The 24,546-nt window shown below is 40.0% G+C and overlaps 1 long non-coding RNA gene across 1 annotated transcript in view; it reads right to left on the bottom strand.

The window, feature by feature from the left end:
• LOC131998827 (uncharacterized) overlaps nucleotides 1–24,546 on the bottom strand; it is a 55,457-nt gene that overhangs the window by 3,876 nt on the left and 27,035 nt on the right. The gene's annotated exons all lie outside the window — the stretch shown is intronic.

Raw genomic sequence — 24,546 nt, forward strand, 5'->3', positions numbered from 1 at the left:
TCTCTCACGGCCTCCAGCACTCAGTTCAGACATCACTTCACCTCAGCAGCCTCCCAGAGTTCTGGCAGGCTCTGAGGGATTGGAACATCTGGGCACACTTCCATCTCGGGGCCTCACCATAAATACTGAAGTGGTCTATTTCTATCTGTCCCTTTAATTGGTTAAAAGGGCCTCAGAGCTAGTTTCCATATAATGGCACACTTTAGTCTTCTATTCTTCTTATGCCCTCTAATGGACTTGGTACATCTATTTCAAGATGTTGGTACATCTTGGTACATCATTTTTACCACAAGCCTGAGCACAGAGAAAGAGACAGGCCTTGACAGGCCTCTAGAGTGTGAACCAAGCCTGAAGGCAGGACCATATATTCCTTATCCTGAACATCCCAGGCTTAGCAGAGTAGCTGGTACAACCTTCTGGGCTGTTTAGTAAACCATTGTTTTTTGTTTTTGTTTTTTAAGATTTTATTTATTTATTTGACAGAGAAATCACAAGTAGGCAGAGAGGCAGGCAGAGAGAGAGGAGGAAGCAGGCTCGCCACTGAGCAGAGAGCCCGATGCGGGGCTCCGTCCCAGGAGCCTGGGATCATGACCTGAGCCGAAGGCAGAGGCTTTAACCCACTGAGCCACCCAGGCGCCCCTTTCGTAAACCACTGTAGGTTTGAATTGGGAAATAGTGTTGTAAAGAGATCTTCCCCAATAAATAAATAAATAAATAGAAATTTTCCTTGACTCCCACACTTTTTCCTGAATAATCTACTCCCCGATTCTTCACCTATTCGTTATATTCTGGATTGGTGTGGAATAAAAGGAATTAATGGGTGTGGCTTTTATGATGGTAGCCAGGATACCTTCACTACTAATTATCTTTGAAGGTATTATAGCTAACGGCCTTATTTTCCTCTAGAAAGAACGGTGCAGAAAGGCCGAAACTGTTCTCTCTCTCCTTGCAACTCCATTGCAAACATGGCCTGAACCAAATAAGCTCTTAACATCAGCATCCATCTTTTCACAAAGACTTCTCTCCCCACCCAGACTGCAAGTTCCTCAAAGGGTCTACTTTTCACTTCTTTAAATACACCCACCACTATCTGACACAATGTTGAATAAATAGGGCTGGTCAAATTCTAATGAGTTGAGTGACTGCCCAAGGGTGAGCTCAGTGTGTGCTGTCTCCATTGGGTAGTGACTGTGGTTGTGTTTCCAAAGGCTGTTGTCCTTGGCTTCATCTTGTCTTTCCTAGACATCCTGTGCTTCTTACCAAATTGAGTCACCTCGTTTCTATTGCATGTGACCTACTGGCCATTGTCCCTTGCTCAACAAGTTAGTGCATGCGTCAGAACAATGCTAATAAAGCCAAAGATAATAATAGCAAGCCTTAACTGAACCTTTACATTGTACTAGGTTCTAATTAAGGACTGCATATACATTATTTCCTTAATCCATTCAACATATCCAGTTTGCAGGTGAAGAAAGGAACAGAGAGGGATTAAGCAACCTGATCAAAAACTCAGCCAGCAAGAACTGAAACCAGAATTCAAACTCAGGTGGTCTGACTCCAGAACTCAAACTTTTAACCCCTGAAGACTGTGGATCTGATTCTCTGGTATACTAGTTACTTTGCTCAGTAATGTATTCACAGAGAGTACCTTTAATTCTGTAGACCTGATAAAGGTAACTAGTTCTAATATTCCCTATAACTTATAAAGTTGGAACTGTATTATCTTTATTAAAAACCATCTTGTGCATGTTTAGGGAATTATAAATATGTAAACTTCATGGAGAAAAAATGGCCCAATACCCTTAAGGAGTTTGCAATCCAGATTTGGAGATAATAATAGCTATAATTTATGGAGCATTTTAAAAAATTTCTCCCGTTTATGGCTTTTTAAAAAGATTATATTTATTTATTAGAGAGAGAGCATGCACACATGAAAGTGAGAGAGGGAGAGAGAGAGTAGGGGAGGAGGGGTAGAAGCAGAATCAGACTCCCTGCTGAGCAGAGAACCTGATATGGGATTCAATACCAGGACCCTGAGATCATGGCCCAAGCAGAAGGTAGATGGTTAACCGATTGAGCCACCCAGGTGCCCCAGTAATTAACTTATGGAGAGTTTATTATGCAACAGACACTGTAATATATTATTTGCAATCCTTACAACAACTCTACAGGATAAGGAAAATGAGATTCTGGACTTTAACAGACTTGCTCAGGCCCTAACAACTAGCCGTAGCTTAGCTAGGATCTGATGGCCCCAGTAGTCACTTCAAATGTAAATATGGTTGTGTTTCATTTATTCGGTGACAGGAACCTGGTACATACGTCATCCAGAATGACTATGAGCATCAAAATGAGCCAGCAATCTTCCAAGCATACAACAGAAATAAATAACAAAAATGACAAATAAATGAAGAAAAGACAAAAATGTGAAAGCTATAGAATCTTCTCAGTGCTTGATTCCATTCATATATTGATAGATTCCCCAAGTAGTAACATGTCCATATCAGACACGGCTCATATTTTTTAATAATGTAATACTACTACCAAGGTTAGCATGCGTAAGAACAAACTCTCATGTTCAAAATGGAGTACAGTGGACTATGTCCCATGGCTGCCCTCTTTTTTATTGTTTTGTTTCTACCCGTGTAACCTGATAAAGATAGCCCATGAATTGGCTAGGGTACATTTCTACTGACAAAGTAAGGTACATCAAAGTGAAAAGCAGTATTTTAGCATACAATAATGGTAAATAAGAATCTCTCTTTGCACCTTATTTGTCAGTCAGCTTATGTTGGCAAGGCCCTCTGGTATATGGTCTTATTCCCAAATCCAGTGTTTTACAGCTATAGTTCTCCACAATGGCTGCCCATGAGAATTACCTGGGAAATTTTTTCCCTCTCAGAGACCACTTAAAATAGAACCCGGGGCACCTGGGTGGCTCAGTGGGTTGAAGCCTCTGCCTTTGGCTCAGGTCATGATCCCAGGGTCCTGGGATCAAGCCCCATGTCGGGCTCTCTGCTCCACAGGGAGCCTGCTTCCTCCCTTCTCTCTCTCTGCCTGCCTCTCTGCCTACTTGTGATCTCTATCTCTCTCTGTTAAATAAATAAAATCTTTAAAACAAACAAACAAACAAACAACAAAAAAAAAAAACAGAACCTCTGGGGTCAGACTCAGGTATCAATATGTTTTAACGTTCTCAAGGTGATTCAAAATATAGCCAAAGTTGAAAACCACTGTTCTATAGACACCTTAGAAATAGCCTGCTGGCCACTTTGACCTAAGGAAAACCTACTCACGGATTATTTGAACCTGCTCTTAATATTTTTTTTTTCAAGATAAAACGGTCTCTCTTTTATAGCTATGGTACAAATCAGTAAGGTTTAAAAAAAATCCTATAGTAGTATGAGCGGATTCACTCTACATTTTTTTGGAGGAACCTATGATCTTACCATCTCTGTGGCCCACCTCTGTGAGGAAGTAGAATGATCTCTGGCCTGGGAAAGAATAAAAAAAATAAGGCTTCTAAATTTTCCCAGCAGCCTGTCAACTCTGTTGGTATACATCTGTGGCCTACAGAGCTTTCTTTGATGAGCCATATGGAATATTGCTCTGTTAGGTAGCAGGCAGAGAATCTGGCCAGGAATTAACCAAAACCTGGCAACAATTTCCTCAACACATCTGATATTTGAAACACAACCTACAGGACATAGTAGTCTCTATATCACATCCCTGCAATAACTTATATCATTAGAAATAAATGTACTTGTCGGAGGCAGGCCCCTGGCCAGGGCGGCCTCTGCCATTAAAAGATGGCGCCTGGCTAGTTGCCAGGTTAGGATTGCCTCATGAGACTAAGCGGAACGCCCAAAGAGGAGGTAAACAGCATTGGTTGCTACCGAAGTTGTTCGTTTAGGTGCACCACCTGATTCGCTCCCTCCTGTACCCTGCTCGCTGATTGGTCACGTAAACGTATATAAGTGTGTAGACTTGCGGAAATAAAGGGAGAGAAGATGCATCTGAACTGGGGCTTCTTGTCGTCCTTGCAGGTCGAGGGCGATAGTACTGGGATGATTTTATCTTGCTGCCTCCAGAAAATACCTTGACTTAGTTAAGACTTACTTTTATGCCTTTCAACTTTTATAGAAGGTCTTCATGGGAAAAGTCTACTTGACATATCTTTTAGTATCTTTTTATAAAACTATACTTACAGGTATTGTCTATGTTAATGAATTTTCTCAAACTAGGTTTACAAAAAAAAAAAAAAAAAAAAAAAAAGGTCTCCAATAATTTGGGACCAGTAAATGAGTGTTTCTAGTCTAATATGGATGTCTCTTTGATTAGACACTGAGAAACTGTACCACTCCACACAGATCATCTGGTGGCCAGTCACAAAACCCAAGAGTTTATTTCATTCTAGGAAAGCATTTTAATTAGATATCAATTCTTCAAGTTCATTGTGCTGAGCACTGAATGGGTCACCTTTCACCCTGACCCAGCCCTATTCCTGCCTTCCATTGCTGTCAGTTGCACCAACATTTCCCCACATACACAAGCTGGAAACCTCAGTCCCCTCTGTTGGGTTCCCCGCTTTCCCTTCTCACGGACCTCCAGTTACCCGACAAATGGGATGGACCATAATGTCACAGAGATCAGGATTCTGCCTCTGTTACTCACTGATGTATTCCCTGGAGCAATCCCTGACACAGGGTAAAGGTTCAATAAATATTTATTGAATGAATAACGTTCTATAGCCTTGCCGGCTTGCCTCCTACTTTCTTTAGTTTTCCCCTCCTCCTGCTCCCGCCTGCCATCATTCGAGTACAGGCTCTTCCCACCTTTCCTTGTCAGTAAAGAACACACCTCTTCTCTGACCCCTGTCTGTCAAATCAACTGTTACTAGTAAGGTTTCTAAAATGCCTGAATATGCCTCTTCCCTACTCAAAGGCTCCCCTTGACCCAGCGTTCGAGATGAATGTTTGATAGGATTCTTACATCTGCTTCCAATAATAACTATGCAGTATGAAAGAAAAGAAGTGGGAGCAGCGGCCAGACCATAGCAGCTGTGAAGGAAGATGCCCATGAGAACGAAGCATGAGGTCAGCATGGGGACAAACAGCTTATGTGCCTTTCTATGGGAAGAGAAGGAGGTCGAGTACATGAACGCAGGTTAAAATAGTAAAGTGCCACAGATGGGTATGTTGTGTCAGTCATAGACGTTCATGAAGAGAACCCTGAGTCATCAAAAAGCACTGCACATTATTTCAATCTGTCTGAGAAAGACTTCTGTCCTAAATTTTCATTCATAATCTTAGTGGCTCCCAACATTCCTTGCATTTGCAGAGGATTTCACATGTGTTGCCTCACCTAGCTCCTTCCAACATCCTTGAGGGATAAGCCTTAGAACACTCATGGGGAGACCGAGTCTCAGAGAAGCTGGGGGATACAACCACAGTCACCCAGCTAGGAAGTGGCAGGACAAGCCTAATGTAATTTATACTGTGGGTTTTGTTTGCAGGTCTGAGGTCTGTGTTATCTGTGTATTCTTGAGGTCTGTGTTATCTTGAGCTAAAACCCAACTTTGGAGGCCAAGTCTGGTGCCTGAGTCAGTCCACCACAGTCATCCCTTCCTCTCTCCACCCACCATCCGCTGCTCTGTGAAGTCCTGGAGAGAGTCATTCACCAGGAACTGTACACAGCAGCAGAAGTGTTGTTGGTAATTGACTTCAAATGTGTCACAACACCAGCCAGCAGGCATTATTTTGTTATCCTCAGAGGAACTCTCTGAGGAGAATAATATTTTTTTATTTTTTTAAGATTTTATTTATTTATTGTTCAGAGAGAGGGAGAGCAAGAAAGTGAGCACAGGCAGGCAGAGGGAGAAGCAGGCTCCCTGCAGAGCAAGGAGCCTGATGTGGGACTTGATCCCAGGACGCTGGGATCATGACCTGAGCCGAAGGCAGCTGCCCAACCAACTGAGCCACCCAGGTGTCCCACTGAGGAGAATAATATTGTTAGCACTTTTTACGTCTGAGGAACAGAGGCCCACAGAAAGAAACGTGGCTAAAGACACACAGCTGCCGAGTACTGAGACCAGCACTTGAACCTGGGCAGGCTGACTTGAAAACATGAGTATCTAATATCACTCTGCCGTGTGCCTGAGAACTTTAGAAACCCCTCCCATCTTTCCAAATTGTCCTCTTCTCATAGTATCACTTGTCTCCATCTGCCACTGCTTGACTTTGTATTTTATATACTGAATGAGTAGTATGGGAGTTAATGATTCAGGAAGAATCCTAGGCCTTATGTTTCCTTGTGCTCCATTACTAATTTGTCCCTCCCCCCTTATTTCATAGACTCATGGCCTTTTAGAACTTGGCAGGGACCCAGGAAACCCTGTCATCTAATCTCCTTGTTTTAGTGTGACAAAACCCTGACTCAGAAAGTTACAGTCACTTGTTTACACGTCACTGCACCAGTAGGAACAAACCAAGTCTAGTTCCCAGGCTAGCAATCACTGAGTCGGAGCTCTAGGCCTTGCTTGTCCCAACCCAGACCTGCCAAGGTTAGACAGTCAGGATCAGAAGAAGCACCCTCTCTCAGATCAGGTCCAAGCAGCAGTGAGACTCTCTTTCCTGAGCTGTCTGGCTATTCCGCCATCAAAGACAAAGTGTGTAGGAAGGGTTCAATAGACCCTGTTCATTTGACTGAGATGGGGAAGCGTTAACTTGATGCTCTGGGTTAAAAAGACCCCCTTTGGGCACCTACTTGAAGCAGCTGGGAGCCACGGGAAACACAATACCAGACAGAATCAAACAGGCAGTAAGCTAGTGTCCCACTGTTATTTTCTGAGGGGGCAGGAGGAAACGTTCTATTAGAAGAAGGGAAAGAAAATGATAGACAGGCATTTAGGGGAGGGCACTTCCTGCAGTGTAGATGCTTGGGCTCGCTGCTATGTGAAGTGGTCACTTCATTAAGAACATCTGGTGCCCCATAACCATTACTTAGGGTGCCACTATAAAGACTTATTTATATGGAAAAATCTGTTTCAGCCTCTTCTATTAACAAACCCAAATTTGTCGAGCCTGACTCATTAATGAACCATGCGAAAAGGGGAGGCTTCCCTTCTAGGCTGAGCTGGAAAATGGATGTGACCAAGAAAGGCTCAGGCTTCTAGCCTTAGGCCAGCTGATTTTGTTCTTTGGTTTTCTCCTTTTGCTTCTTTTTCCTCTTTTAAAAATGTATTTGTTTATTTTCTTGCCCCTTCACAAGGCACACACATTTAAGGGGAAAATATAATTGGAAGCAGTGCTTTTATTTTGCCAATTGCCATGCTAACTGCTAAAGATTATTCTAATTATTACAATTTTGGAGTACAAGCAGTATACTTAGGTAGGGTCCACAAAACTATGAGAGGAGAGAGAACTTTGCTTCCTCTGGCCCTCAAGGGCCTTCTTTACTCACGGTTTGCATAAAAGGAAGAAACAGCATAGGAATTTGGAACAACAATTTTTTGCATCTAATTTATGGGTGGGCAAGGCAACCTTCTGGGGTAAAGGGGGTTAAAACCTTAGTGAACAGCATCCTAGTCTGTACAGTCTACTCCTGAATAACTGAATGTTGACCCACACTTCATACAGTTCGCACTTGGACAGAGAGTTTGCCAGCTATGGCTCTGAACCCCCAATCTCTCCTCAAGTAGCAAGGCTATCACAGTTCATTTACAAGGGGCAAACACCTCCGTCTGTTTAAAAGCAGTTTCTCCTAACTCTACCCAGAAAATGTGTAGTACCAGTCAAGACTTGTGGACTTATATAAATAAAGCATCAATGAGATCTTTTTAAAATAGCATTTTAAAGTATATTTTTAAATTTACATACAATAAATGTCACTTTTTTGGTGTATAGTTTAGGAGTTTAGAAAATGCTTAGAGTTGGGGCGCCTGGATGGCTCAGTGGGTTAAGCCTCTGCCTTCAGCTCAGGTCATGATCTCAGGGTCCTGGGATTGAGCCCTGCATCGGGCTCTGCTCAGCAGGGAGCCTACTCCCCCCGCACCTGCCTCTCTGCCTACTTGTGATATCTCTCTGTCAAATAAATAAAATCTTTTTAAAAAAATGCTTAGAGTTGTATAATCACCAATGCAATGAAAATGCAGAACAGTTCCATCACTCTAACACCCTTCCCAGTGCTTCCACACCCCTCACCCACCCCTAATCCCTGTATACCAACTCACAGTGGTGCCTTTTCCAGAAGATCCTATAAATGGAGTCACACAGCAATTTGGGTTGGACTTCTTCCACTGGGCGGAATTCATTTGAGATTCACCTATGTTGTTGCATGTATTAATAGCTTGTTTCTTTTGACTGCTAAAGAGTAGCTCATTTTATTGGCATACCAGTCTACCCATTCACCAGCTGAAAGACACTCAGCCATTTCAGATGTTGATGATTATGAATAAGACAGCTACAAACATTCATGTACCAGTGTTTGCGTGAAAGTAAGTTTTTCTTTCTTTTGTCCTCGGGGTGGAACTACTAGGTCAAATCCTAAGTGTATGTTTAATTTTGTAAGAAATTGCCAAACTGTCTTCCAGAAGGGTTGTACCATTTTACATTCCTCCCAGCAATTTATCTGCTATCTATTTTTTGCCACATATTCTCCAGTATTTGATTTACCATGATTTCTCACTTTAGCCATTATGATAGATGTGTAGTGGCCGCTCATTGTGATTTTAATTTGTATTTCTTTAATTATGAATGATATTGAGCAGCTTTTCATATGCCTATTTGTCAGCAATATATACAGATTTTTAAAAAACTTTATCTGATTTCAAACACAATACATATACTTGTTATTAAAAAATTGAAATGTTCCAGAAATGTTATATTGAATACCAAAGTTTCTTTTAATTATTTTACTTTCTATTATAGCTACTATTAACAGCTTGGCTGTATATTCCTCCATATAGTTTCCATGTATTTGCTATACTATGTACATAGTATAGTTTCATACAAGTGCAAAACCAGTGGCATTTTATATGTACAGTTTGAAAACTTGCCTTTATCACTTAACAATAATCTTGGCTAGCTTTCCACGTCATGGTAGTCAGTTGTATGCTTTTTCAATCATCTAATGTGTTATATTTTCTAATAAAACAGAAATTTTCTGTGTTTTTAATGTTAAAAAGATCACATCTTCAAATTTCATATGCTTCAATGAATTAGCCATTATATTTCTAGTCTATTTGAGTAAACTTTAAAGTTGTACAAACTCCTGATGAAATTATACACTGTACACTTCCCAGCTTTGAACTGAGAGTTATGCTGCAGCAATAAGGTCTGTTTTAGAAAGATGTGATCAGTTGAATTGTGTGGAAATATGAAACAAAGTCTAGTCGATTTCATGTTTATGTCTTAAGAAACTTGGCATATGAGGAATAGCAAGACTACAAAGAAATTTATTACACTGTATTATTGCTCACCAGTGTTTTCCATAATAAACAAACTGGTTCTGGCATGTACTTTTTTTTTGAACTGAGTTTTTTTAATTAATTATTTTTATTAACATATAATGTATTATTTGCCCCAGAGGTACAGGTCTGTGAATCTTCCGGCTTACACATTTCACAGCACTCACCATATCCCATACCCTCCCCAATGTCCATAACCCAACCACACTCTCCATACCCCGCTCCCCTCAGCAATCCTGTTTGTTTTGCTTTTAATTATTTCATTTCAAGGCAATTACCTTCTGCATCAATCACTCCCACTAACTCATAATGTTCTCATGGGGGTCAAATTACTATCACTATCCTTTCCTTGATGATCTTATGGAGAATAGATATGGTGACAAGGGAATGTAAATGATTTATTTCTTGTGACTTAACCTTAGACTTCTATGCTTGCTTAAGCTGAGAGAGATAAAGAGAAAATTCTGATAATATGGTCCTTCTTAAATAGAAGATTCTTTTGGTCTTTTTAACCACAGATAGGCATTATTTAAATCTAGAAGACAATACAGAAGTAGGAAAGAAAAAGGAAATATCAGAGACCTTAGTGGGTATTTCTTTTCTCTCTCTGCTAAAAGCATTTAATCTTTTGGTTTTTAAAGCAAATCTCTTGCAGCTGCTTAGTTCTCTGTTCATGCCAAGGACCCTTTGTTTATACTAACTGCACCCAAAGAATTCTTCTTACACAAGTTGTACTACTTAAGCCCTTTTGCAAGGCTCAGACTTTATCACATCTATGAGGGAAAAGAGCTATAATTTTCTTTCTCAACATTCCTTCTGGTCAAAAAAGAATGTAGAGGATTTAATTCCTTAAACATCAAGTCTTGATACTGCCTGCAATTTGCATGTATCAATGTATGAGAAAACTTTCATAGGCCTGTGGCTAGATTTACCTACCATTTCTGTGCGAAGTAAATTTAGAGAGCCCTAAGAAAGGACCTGGAACAACAGTTTAGTCCCTCTAGATTCAGGTGGTTTTCTATCCTAAAAATCAGCAAGAACCAAAAGTTCTAAGAAACAGAATAAACCAACTGACCAAGTTCTCCTGGAGAAGACTGATTCCAGATATTTATCCAAAAATTCACAACTTTATAGTTCCATGAAAAATACTCTTTTGGGACATATACTTTAAAGCTCTTGAAGATTAAGAAATAATGTCATTTTTTTTGCTATCATCAAAGCCCAAATTACACAATAATTGATCTAATTCCCAATTTGTTTTTTAAGTAGGCTCCATGGCACACAGGGCTCAAGCTCATGACCCTGAGATCAAGTTGCTTGCTCTATCAACTGAGCAAGACAGGTGCCCTTAATTCTTGATTTTTAACATTTCCCCTGAAAGTTCAAAAGCTGTGAATGAACAGCCATGTCTGTTCAACACCATAACTTAGTATTATATTGTTAGATCCATTATTAAATGAAATGAGACTAAGTGAAAGTTATTTAAAGCTTTATTTTATGATAAGTATTAGAAATCAGACTGATTGGCCAGGGAAATGAGACTGAAACAAAGTTAAAGTCATGCAAAGCTCTATTCTATGCCAAGCATTAGAAGTCAGACTAACCAGCCAGGGCTGTCTCCGAAGACAGCAACCCCTCCCCAGCGTATAGGCTACCTTTTATTGGATAAAACTGCAACCCATATCTTGGTATCTCAACCCACTGGGTTTGTGTGTCTCTTGCTGATTGGCTAGTTCCATCTGGTCTGGTGACTTGTTATTTAAGATTACCCCATACCAGGAACAGTTACAAACAGTACTTTTTGGGAAGACTTAGTCAGTTAACATATTCAGTGTGAATAATAAGATTGTCGTCCTTCCCAAGATGGAGTCATTTAGGTTTGGGCAAGACCTTCTCACTGTTACAAACAGTACTTTGTACTGATTAGATGTCTCTATCTGGACTGACTCATCCTTGTATTCTGGGCTCTGTTATCAGGAACTAGTCGACTACATTTTACTTGTTTCCCAGACTTGTTTCTAAGTAAGTTTCTTGGGGGGTTGGGGAGGGAGAGTCAATTTAAGTTTACTGCACAAACAACAAAATGGCTATTTACCCAAGATGGAGTCGCTCTGGCTAAATAGGTCCTTACAATATAAACATTTGAATGATTAACGCCATTCATTTAAATTGTAGCAGTTGATGCCTATTCAACCATTTTAGAGATAAGATCATCAAAGCTAGGAAGGGTCAAGGGCCACATCCGAGATCATGTATCTATCTCTTGACTGAATTGAACTCAATTCAAACCCTTCGATTTCTTCACTTTCTTTTTATTGTATCACAAACTCCTTCCCCAAATTATCCAGATTTTTTAAATTAAAAAACACGGCTAATTATTTTGATATTTACTATCATCCAGATACAAGCAACCTGAAACTTTTTTTTTAAGATTTTTTATTTATTCATTCGACTCAGAGAGAGAGATCACAAGTAGGCAGAGATCAACAGACTCAAGTCTAGCCTTAGTCTAGCTATGCTTCACTCACTTGGGAGCTGTGTGAGTCTCACCAAAGTACTTAAACTCTTGTCTGTTTCCTCATTTTGTGAAAGAAGGAAAGCAACAGCAGTCTCCTGCTACAAAGGAAATCAGGTGAGAAAATTGTGTGGGAAGCCTTTGTGGCAGTGCTTGGCCACGTGAAGGGCCCAGGGGCAGTGCTCCAAGAAGGCGTGCTACAAGAGTAAGTGTGTGGGAATATGAGGAGTAGGAAGACTGCGGACCTTACCACTCTATATGGTGAGTGACGTGAGTTTGCTCCAGGCTCCAAACTGTATTTGATGACAACAAAATCTACAAGGTAAGCTGTGGTGCGCTGAAGGCCGCTGATAGAGCTGAGAACAGTGAGAGCTGGTTTTGTGTATTTCTTCCCCACTCTGTGTTCACTGAGTTCACGCTGGTGGCTTGAATGTTTGGTGGTTGAATGTTTGGTAGTTGAATATTTACACTACTGGAAACTGGCAAGCGCTATAAAGCAGACCTCCCCTCCCTTACCAGAGAGTAGGATGTTGAACATTCCTCAGCACACTGCTGGTAGAGACCAGGCTTGGAGGTCAAATCAATCTAGGTTGGCACCCAAACCTGAATTTGGATGCTCACTAACGTACCTTAGGCGAGTTCTTAGAGCCATGCGTCTCTGATTTCTGACCCTTAAAGTGAAGCTAATACTACTACTGAGTTTAAAGACTATTGAGAAGATTAAGTGAAATAAGGTAATGTGAAACACTTCAAACAGGACCTAGGACCTAACATCAAATAGTAGATGGTGATTGTTATTATTATTGTGGAGAGTCTGGAGTAGTTTGAAACTTAACCAAATCCTATATGTATTTTACTTCTTTTGCATGATACTTAATAAAGACATGAATGTGATTTTAGAGTGAACTTGCCAGTCTAAGTTAGGAAAGAATTTGCTTCATGGAAAAAAATTCTATTCAAGTTCTTATATTGTTTCTGTTTTAGAAAATATTTAAACAAATTTGAACATCTAAACAAAGAAAGTTTTAAAGCCAAACATCTAAGTGCTCTCAGTCTCCTCTGAGCATTTTTCAACAATGTTGGGCCCAAAGCCAGAATATGTTACAACCCTTTTGAACCCACCCCACCCTGCCCCAACAGCAGGCCTCCCCCAGAGAAAGAATTTGATATAATGCCAGTAAGAGAATCTTCCTCCTTAGAATATCTTAAAGCTTTCATCCTTTTGTTATTCTTAAAAAAAAAAAAAAAAAAGGCAAGCTAAAAATTTGGGTGTAACAAGCTTCAAAATATCCAAATGCACAGAGCCCAGAAAAATAAATATTCAAAATATAAAAACTTTGGTTCAGAGGCATGTAGATGAAGGACCTGGGCCTGAGGTTCCCCTTGCCATACTGTAGAATAATCCAGACAAGCACAGGGCTAGATTCCTGTCTATACCCAAGCCTTTCTCTAAGTTCCCACATCATTAAAGGTGTAGCTTGTCACCCTCCTTTGGGGGAGGCACAATAGCTCAAGGCAGTCCTGTTGGGCAGTTGGGTGAAGGGTCATCCGTTCATTTTTCAGTCTGTTGCCAGGGCATGCCGGGGTGGGGCAGGAAAAGGAGAGAGCAGACATGACTTAAGAGCACTGGTGGAGTTCCGGAAGCTACACCCTATAAGCTGGTGAAGGAAGGATGTGGAAAAGATGGTCCCCTGCAGGTCCTCCAGCGTTCTGGGGAAGTTCTACAACTTCCTCTTTATCCCCACTCTCCACCTCCTCCTTTTGCTGGAGAGACTGCTGGGGACATGTAATATATTTGATATACTCTAGAGCGGGGTAAAATCAAGATTTTCTATGGACAGTTGCTTCTTTATTCTGACCATGAGCTATACCACCATTGCCCCATTACTATGGAAGGCAGAAAGACAAACAGGACTTTAGAATTACACGCTGTTCTACTAACAGGACTTTAAGAGGTGAAATCCTTTTTCAGAAGTTCACAGCTTATTAATTGTGTCCCTAGAGCACAGAATTTTTTTTTTTTTAACTTTCCTCCAAGTGCAATTTCCCCAGGCTATACATGACAGTAGCTTTTCACTGCCAAGACCTAAACGTCAACTCTTTCTCTGAATTGACTTTCAGAATTCTGCTCCTTCAGGTTAACCTTGAAGCAAAGTCCTACAGAGCAATATCCCTTCTGGGTTCATTTGCTTTGAACACCAACTTCCTTCTGGATTCACTTCTCCCCAAGCAGAGGCTAGACCCCAGGGTCTGGCTCATAGTTTCCCCTCTATAACTGGCCTTGTCTAGGTCTCTTCAGCCCTAGGTTTTCCCACTATGATCTCGGGTTGCTGGGCCAGGCTGGGTTCATACAACCATAGCTAGGTCCTAAGTGCTGCTCAGAACCCTCTTTCTTGTTCATCATTCTGTATACTTACTTCAGCACTGAGACTGGGCTTCCTACCTGGTCCTCTTCACAGTCCCCCTGCCTGCTCCCATTTCTCAAAAAGCCTAGAGAACTGGGAGCACCTGGATGGGTCAGTTAACTGTCTGCCTTTGGCTCAGATCATGATCTAGGGGCACAGGGCTCCCTGCTCAGCGGGGAGTCTGCTTCTCTCTCTCCTCTGCCCTTCCCCCTGCTTGTGTGCACTTTCTCTCTCTGTCTCTCTCCAATGAGTAAATTTTTAAAAAATTAAAAAAAAAACCCTAGAGAATGATTTACAGCATATTAAGAACAAGCAGATCCATTAAAGATAATGTCATTCAATACCCTCATTCTACAGAGAAGGACTCAAGATCACTGATGCTCAGAAATTAATGAGTGCTTCAGTGCACCTGGTCTATGCCTTGCCTTCGGGTAGGTAAAATATTATGTCCATGTTAGAGACAAGGTACTAGAGATCCAAAGACATGTCATTTGTTCAAGGTCACAGAGCCAGACAGGCAGATTATAAAGCAATACCCTCTTCCTGACTCCCTGCCTTCACGACACTCTCTAACCAGACATCCTCTTCACTTTCGAGTATCTTTTGTGCAACTTACAATTAATTTATACTGGTGAGCACACCAAAAAGGTACACTGCTTAAAATAAGAATTTCTGGGATGCCTGGGTGGCTCGTGGGTTAAGCCTCTGCCTTCAGCTCAGGTCATGACCTCAGGGTCCTGGGGATCGACCCCCGCATCGGGCTCTCTGCTCAGCAGAGAGCCTGCTTCCCCCTCTACCTTTCTGCCTACTTGTAATTTCTATCTATCAAATAAATAAATAAAATCTAAATAAAATAAAATAAAATAAAATAAGAATTTCTATGGGAATTTAAAATTTTCTGTGATTTTCGTGGGAAATTAACAGTAGATTCTTTAAAATTTTTCCAATCTAAAAATAATCTTTTCCATGCCACAGACCTTCAGAATTCTGGAGTCTTGGCTGCTTATCTTTAAGTTAGAGTGGACCCAAAATTGTTTCCTCAGGATGATTTCCATTCTACCATGACTTTGTCCAAAGAACTGTCCTGGTCAGCCTCCTTAATTGCAGTAAGAGGATCATAATTTTACCCTTGAGTCTAGTGATTGTCAAAGCATTTGGATCTGATTTTAATTAGCAATCCAGAATATCCCCACTGCAAGTTTTGCCACATATTAGAACTTTAAACTCTCTGAGGTCCAAGATGACTCCAAAGTTCAACTACAATCATGGAGACTGGCAAAAAGCACATAATCCATCATTCTGTCGGAGAATAAAAATTTTGTCCTCAGCTCAAGCTGACTGTCCAGGAAGCATGGCTGTACTTTTAGGCCTCCTCTCCTTCCTTAAAGTCACATTTTGAAATTATATTTTCAATTGAATAATCTCAAAGTCATCTAAATTCTGTCAAAGAAACATAGTCCAGTAACCAAAAAGCAATCTAAAAATAATGCAGACTGTTAATTTGTGTTTCTTAAACATAGCAAGGTTAATACACAGTTCATAGCAATATTTTCTAACATGTCATCTATAAGTTGGTTGACCTTAAAAAAAAAAAAAAAAGCCAGCTCTTTTAGCTGCAAAATGAGTGTACTTGGGAATACCAGAGAATTGCAATTTTGGTTTATAAGCAAACTTCAGAAATCCATAGCAAGACTGGAAAACAGGGGAGACCAACTTGCTTTTATAGAGCAAAGGAGGAAGTTAGGAGGGACTGCTTCCAGGAGTTCAGGTAATGGTTCTTCAATGGCTGAGTGTAGCAATTTCTCATTGGTTGGTCTGTTTTTGGACAAGGAGAAATTCTTCCCCTCTTCCTGTTGGAGTATGAATGGTAGTGTGTGAGAGTTCCTCCTTGAGTGCTTCCTGATTTAATTTTTAATCATTATGGTTTTCTTTATTTTCACAAGTTCATGACCTTGATTGTAATGATAATTTCATGACTCTCTACACATAGAAAAACTCATCAAATGGTACGCTTTAGATACATGCAGTTTACTGGATGTCAATTATAACACAAAGAAATTGTAGAAACTAATAAAGCTATTGGAAAAAAAAGCCATCTGTGATCAACCATCTTACCCTATAGTTCCTATTCACTCTTTTACTCCTAAATCTTTAGGAAAATTCCAGACTTGTCCTATCCTGCCTACCCTATGTGCTTTAGCATCCTACCCCCCCCCCATCTCCTATTGGTTTTTCATCATGAAGCATCAGAAGCACTGGTCTACTAAAGGCAGGACACTGCTTAGACAACAGGGAAGGAGGAAGGAAGCTTACTAGCTAAAGCCAGAATCTTCTTTTGGGAGCAATAGAAGCATGAAGGAGAGGCTAGGACACTCATATTTTTTGCAGCCCTCACTAAAAAATGCCCTGTAATTAAATGTGCTACTGTAACAATCACAATCATGCAAAATGTGAATCTGGCCTATATATCTTCTTGGAGCTCTTTTTAAAAGAAGGCATTCCTATATATTGACATAGAAAACAATTTCAAATTGGTCATTTCTTGATACTTCCTGTTTTGTTCTTATTTTATTTCTTTTTTTTTTTTATTTGAGAGAGAGAGCATGTGTGTGTGTGAGTGGAGAGACAGGCAGAGGGAGAGACTCTCAAGTAGACTCCCCGCTGAGCAGGGATCCTAATCCGGGGCTCCATCTCACAACCCATGAGATCAGGACATGAACCAGAATCACAAGTTGGACACTTATCTGACTGAGCCACCCAGCAGCCCTCATTTTCTTTCTAATGAAACAAAACTGGTTAAGTGAACGCACATCAGTGCAACTCAAAGTGGATCAAGTCTTGTCTGGCTCCTGTTCCAATGTTTAAGACTACCTGTGCTCTTGGTCTAACCACCAGAGTGAAACTGTTTCTTGGCTCTTATCTGCACTGGTGTTTTCAGTCCCACACTTGGGTCCACACTCCCACTGGAAGCCTCTCATAGATCCAAAATGACACCATGACCCACTTCCATCAGTCTCAGAGTGGTACCAACATCTACAGAAAAAGTTGTAGCAACCCACTGAGATTTCTAAATGAAGCAATCCCCAACTAATATTTCTCAAACATTATAAAGGAGATACATAATCAACAGCAATGTTTTTAAAAGCATTTTGCTCTTTGGGGCCCCTGAGTGGCTCAGTTAAGCGTCCAGCTCTTGATTTCCGCTCAAGTCATGATCTCAGGTCATGAAATCAAGCTCCTTGTCAGGCTCCATGCTCAGCGGGGAGTATGCTTCAGATTCCCTCTCTTCCTCTCCTCCTGCTCCACTCTCTCACTCTCTCAGTCTCTAAAATAAATAAGTAAATCTTTAAAAAAAAAAAAAAGAAAGAAAGAAAGAAAGAAAGAAAGAAAGAAAAAGTATTTTGTTCTTCTGTGTTTCTTTCATACCTCATGGCTTCTTCAAGCCAAAACTCCTCCAAAACTCTTTAGAGGGTTTTATTTCCCAATCTTAGTTCTACATATATCTTGGCTCCCATCTTCCTCCCTTTCCTCCCAATTAGTCATCAACAAATCTGGGTGGAAAAGATCTGAGAAGGAAGAATTGTCTTCAAATGGTAGAGGGGGAGAAGAAGCTTAGTGAGCAAAACCATGATACTCTTTAAGGAACAGGAACAGGAAAAGGGAAAGCCAGCAGCATTCATATATTATTAAATTTGTACCATCAGTCCCTGTAGGGATTAAACTGGAGAGTACATTACCTACTAAATCACTATGCTTCTTTCTGTAAACACAGGAAAACATTTGTCAGTACCATAAAAAGCTGTGCTCCCACCAAACAATAGATTTGTCTTCACAGATACTGGAAATCCTCCACTGGTGGAGCCTCTGTACTTGCATGGGTCCTTGAGAAGTCTACAGCCACATTTACATTTACCTAGTAACATACAGTGTACTGCTTTACCATGCAAATCTATGTGCTGATGTCACATCTGATTGATATTTCCTGTGCCTATTTCTCTCACCCACTAATTCTCTTGTCTATTTATGCTCTATGTAATTTTATAAGTAGTTTCAGATCTATTGTGGAATGAGGTGATGTGTTGAATGAATGAATGAATGAAAACACACATTAACTCTCTTTCTATCTCCTCCTTTACAAGGTTACACATACCTTTGCCCTTGCCTTTTAAATTTTAGCTCCACTGTACTCTAAACCCATTTCTGTCCTGGGTTCCCTGCTGTCTCCCAGTGACTGAGGATCAAACTTAGATGTCATCTTCAGCTTCTCTAGTGCCTTCTCTCTCAGGCAGTCACTAAGATCTACCAGTTCCCACTTCATTCCCTGCTGTACATCTTTCCTTTCTGTTCCAAACTCAAGGACAGATTCTTGGTCAGGTCCTAGACTGCTTTCCTAAATAATCTCTTGGCTTCAGACCTTCTCCACTCCAAATCATCCTATAGATGCTGCATCATTATTCCTAAATGCATAGAGACTTTTTAAATTTAAATTCAATTAGCCAAAACATAGTACACCATTAGTTTTTCATATAATTGAGACTCTTTTGTTTTTCCCAAATTTAAACCCCTAATTCAAATTTTATTTAAAAAATCTGTGAAGGGGCGCCTGGGTGGCTCAGTGGTTTGGGCTGCTGCCTTTGGCTCGGGTCATGATCTCAGGGTCCTGGGTTCGAGCCCCGCATCGGGCTCTCTGCTCTGCAGGAAGCCTGCTTCTCTCTCTCTCTCTCTCTGTCTGCCTCTCTGCCTACTGGTGATCTCTGTCTGTCAAATAAATAAATAAAATCTTTAAAAAAAAAAATCTGTGAAGATTCTTTTACATCTAAACTACCTGTGGGGTTTTCTAGATAGTCCCTAGGTAACTAAAAGGATTTATCCCCTCCCCTTATAAAAGGAGCAATGCTAAAATAATAAGGTATGTTTCATACTCTATATTTTAATTAGCTCTATCACCTATACAAGTAACTGAAATAATTGTGTCAATGCTCACTTTCTGGTTCCAGATACCAAATGGGCCTTTCCTTTCTTAAGCAAAAACTAGACTAACTCCCTACTTTGGACATTTTGACTTACACTAACCTCTTCTAATAATTTGTGCATAAAGGACAAGGTTATATTTTAAGGGTACTTGAAAGCCAGGAGCTTATCATAAGCCCATTGCTTATGTTTCTCTTGACCCCTCACCTAAGGCTTATACACCTTGTTTATCTGCGAACAGGCAATCCAATACTTTAGGCCATTTGATTATCTATGACCTATTAAACTCTTGTGTTGTCTATTTCTAACACACTAGTTAAATGCTGCTTTGATCTCAACCCAGTAACCCTAATTTCTCTTCCTTTTTTTAAAAGATTTTTAAAATTTTTAAGTAATTTCTATACCCTACGTGGGGCTCAAACAACCCCGAGATCAAGAGTCGAATGCTCTACCAACTGAGTCAGCCAGAGGCCCCATGCTCTTCCTAATACAAGAGAATTTCATGACATCAAAGAGCTGCTCTAAGCATGTTCTGTTTTGATTTGACTGATGTTCAACCATCATGACAATTATGTATTTGGTGATCACTCCTATTTTATGAATAATCAGTGTAGACTTTGTGCTGAATGGGTAATAGATTCTAGATATTGTTATCAACAGCTTATTCTCTTCAGATAGTTCAGACATGAGTATGCCACAATTAAGACAGGCCTAAGCTAATGTTTTGCATGATTTTGATATGTTATTCTAGAAAAGGGGGTTTTCTAACCTCTTTGAGAACTCCAATTAGAAATGTAAAAAGTAAATTAATGTCTACTTATTGGAACAATCTAATATCTAAAGGAAGTCTCAGTAATTCAGACTGGTGCCCATTCTAAAAGAAAATAGACCAGCCTGCAATTATGCAAAACAAACATCCCTTTCTGGTGTTACTATCATTAAAATATAGTGGTTTAATTTGATTTCTGAATAAAACAGACTTTCTCAAATAAGGAGGGCATGTGTTGTGATGAGCACTGGGTGTTATACATAACTAATGAACTGTTGAACACTACACCAAAAACTAATGATGTATTATAGGCTGGCTAACCAAACATTAAAAAAAAAAAAAAAGAACAATTTTCCCCACAGAAAAGATACTATTTCAGAAATTTTTTATATCCCTTGATGTGTTTCCAAACCATATCTCTAAGTTTTTATACTTACGCATTAAAAAAAACCAAACAAACAAACAAACAAAAAAAAAACCACCCACACACAAGTGACAGTGGCAGAGCCAAATTGAATCAGATTTTACAAAACTGATTGGGAAAAAGTTTACCTGACAGATTCAACAGATGATCAAATCTTGCCATATGTAGTTATCATAATTCAGGAAAATTGAAGATTTTTATTTATTTGTCAGAGAGAGAGCAGAAGCAGGGAGAGCTGTAGGCAGAACAGGCAGAGGGAGAAGCAGGCTCCCTGCTGAGCAAGAAGCCCGATGTGGGACTCAGTCCCAGCACCCTGGGATCATGACCTGAGCTGAAGGCAGATGCCTAAATGACTGAACCACCCAGGCATCCCTGGATGATTTTTTTTTTTTTAAACCTCATTTTATGGTTAAAGTATTTGAAGAAACGTTTAAAGAAATGTATTATTGACATACTGTTCCTGACACTCTATTGACATAAAATGAGCTAGTGGTACTTGATAATAAAAAAGTGTCCCAGTTTTCCATTTTAATGGGATCTGTCAAAACCTCCATAAATATGCACTGCAAAAAAACTGTAAATCAAGTTGTTGTATAAACCCCTATGAGACTCAGCTTGACTCTTCCCCTGGAAGATTCTATTGTCAGATATGATCAGGTAAGATTTATGGCCATAGGTCCAACAGATGAGAGCTGCCATTACAAAAGGTACATAGTTGAATTTATCACGACATGAATAGATTTAGGAGATCTAGTATATTCAAACAAACCCAATGAAGGTCAGCCTTAAAACTAACTGTGTTCAAGCCCCATGTTGGGTGTAGAGCTTACTTAAGGGAAATAAAAAACATGCAGGGCACCTGGGTGGCTCAGTTGGTTAAATGTCCAATTCTTGATCTCAGCACAGGTCTTGATCTCAGGATCATGAGCAATACATTTCAGGGTGCAGGGCTGATTCTGTTGGTAGAGCATGGACCTCTTGATATCCAAGTCCTGAGTTTGAGGCCCACATTGAGTGTGGAGCCTCCTTAAAAAAACAAAAAACTACACCGAAAAGGGTTATTTCAGGTACTCTTAACCACAAATACTGTTAAGTTCCAAAACATATATCATAGACACATGTGTGCCAGTACACATACTTAGGATCCTCCATTTGTATCCTAAAGTCTAGACCACTGTATGTCTGACTCAAGGTTCACTAAAAGTCCTTCAGGAGCAAGACAATTTCTGGAAGTCATCAGTTTACTTCCCAACCCTCTATGGATGAAAAAAAGTGGCATTAAGTATAAACAGTTTTCTTTCAACACTTTGGATGAATATCTGTGATTGGTCAAAGAACTTATCATTGAGCTTAAGATTTCTTGTTTCTTCTTTATTTCATTCCCTTTGTGTTAATCTCTTTTCCTCTCTTCTCAATTACTTCCTTTCCTATAGAATTCTCTGAAATAAATTTGCCTTTCTCAAAGAATTGCAATGGCCACCAAACTTTCTAAATATTAAATTTTATCTATCAAAATTCACTAATATATGTATATTTTAACTTTGAAACATTTCTATACTTCAGTGGGATTCTAGATCCCCCCAAATTAGCTGCTGTTACTGATATTTTTCAGAGCTTCAAACAGATAAAAGGGCATTAGAAAATAAGGAGACATGTGAATGTGACTAATTATGCAAACTGGTCCAAATGATTTTTCCACAAAACTATGCAGGAATCACTGCATGATTTTCTCTTAACTTTCCTAGGATTTTGTCCTCTATATTTAGACCAATTAAGATCAGATTGTTATTAGTACATATTCTCGTTAAACAGGCACCTCAGGGGCACCTTCGTGGCTCAGTGGGTTAAAGCCTCTGCCTTCAGCTCAGGTCATGATCCTAGGGTCCTGGGATCAAGCCCCACTCTCTCTGCTCCGTGGGGAGCCTTGCTTCCTCCTCTCTCTCTCTCTGCCTGCCTCTCTGCCTACTTGTGTTCTCTGTCTGTCAAATAATAAATAAATAAATAAGTCTTTAAAAAAAAAAACAAAACAGGCACCTCAACACTCTTAAGTCTATTCTTCCTGAATAACAAAACAGCCTTCTTGTCCTTACCATACTAAAATATCATCTGTTTTTGGACATAATAATCTGGTCTTTCCAAGCATTTAAAACCATTCTATCATTTACTCATATTTTATTGAGAGCTTTACATGATAACTTACCAAGAGTTGTCCAATATAGATTTTGTTGGTTTATACAAGGATTCCTGAACTATAATGTAAAACTCATACGTTATGTCTGATGATGACCTCCAATATAAAATAAGGAAACTCAATCTTGAGTTTGCTTTGATAAGATTGTGTCTTTGTTTGTTTATTGTCTTTCTCTTCCATTGGAAACATAAGTTCCATGAGAAGAGGAACTCTTGTCTTCTTCACCACTGTACCCTCAGTGCCTAGATGTAATAGTGGCTGGCATGTAATAAATGGTCAATAAGAACTTGAACAAATAGGGGTCTTTCTCCTGCACTGATGGAGGACAATATAGAAGTATTCTCAACACTTGGAAGAACAGTCCAGCTGCATTTTGGTGGGGACCACATGTAGAGCCTGTCAGTGGCCATGCAGAGCCAGTAGTTTTCCCCTATCAGCGCAGAGACCTCTGGGAGCTGTCAGAACTAGGAGCTCAGAACCTTGGCTTTGTCACCCACTGTTCCTTCAGTAACCAAGCCTGGGTCTTGGACAAAAGTGTGCATTTCTGGCAATCCCAAGATTTATTTGGGGAGAAAGACACTGAAAGACATTGGACCTCTGGTCATTGACTTCCATCAAGGTGGATATGTATGTCAATGGGACCACAGTTGTGTTACCAGCTTTAGACACTAAGATTACACCTATATTTTCCATTATAAATATGTATAATAAGCCCCCTTGACTCAATTTTAATTTCTCAAGGGCAGGCATTTAATATAAATGGGGGATTTTATTGATTGATGATGGAATGAAAATAACCCCTACAGATTTGAGTGTAGAGAAATGAAGAACAATTAAAAACAGGTCAAGCTCTTCCTTCCTTTTTTTTTTTTTTAAAGATTTTATTTATTAATTTGACAGAGAGAAATCACAAGTAGACGGAGAGGCAGCCAGAGAGAGAGAGAGAGAGAGGGAAGCAGGCTCTCCGCCAAGCAGAGAGCCCGATGCGGGACTCGATCCCAGGACTCTGAGATCATGACCTGAGCTGAAGGCAGCGGCTTAACCCACTGAGCCACCCAGGCGCCCCAAGCTCTTCCTTTCTTAACCCATGTTCTACTCATAAGGCTTCTGAAAATAATTTTAAGCCATGTGATATGGGAAAAGGCAGCAGCAAGGAGTTTGACTACATTAATATAATGTAACATCCAATGTGATCTGGTGGTGGTATCTGCTTTCAGAACAGCCAAAAATAAGCTTCTTTTTTCCTGCTTTATTCAAAGCCAGTAGCCCAGAAAGAACTTGACAAAAGTAATGGGTCAAACTTGATTTAACTGATGACTTCTTGGGTGATCCTGATTCCAATATTCAACTTCTTTCCAAATGTGTTTCCTCCTCTGGTAAACAAGGATCATATCTGTCCGTGTCACAGAGTTGTTATAAAAGATTATATAATTATGGAAAGGCAGTTAGAATGTAAACAATTCTACATCAAAAGTGTTCTAGCAGCCCTATCATCTCTGAGTGCATTTTAAGCAGTTTATGCTGTGGGCCATTTGCTATCACTGAAAAAAACAGATGGTCCTCTATGGTACAAATTTATACAGATGACAAGGTCATTGTTTTGCAAAAATATATTGAAAGCCAAGAGTCCTCTGCATAAAGATGCAGAAAGATTCAGATACAATTTCCTCAGGATTTCCAGTTGAGAAATAAAGCATGCTGGGATCACTAAAAACTATATCTGGCTCAGGCAGACAGACGGCTTACCTGTTTGTTTTATTTTGACTCCTGGTTCAGAGCAGACAGTATGATTGCTGCCGATGCCT

This window comes from Mustela nigripes, chromosome 13, assembly GCF_022355385.1.
Source record: "Mustela nigripes isolate SB6536 chromosome 13, MUSNIG.SB6536, whole genome shotgun sequence".
Classification (NCBI taxonomy): domain Eukaryota; kingdom Metazoa; phylum Chordata; class Mammalia; order Carnivora; family Mustelidae; genus Mustela; species Mustela nigripes.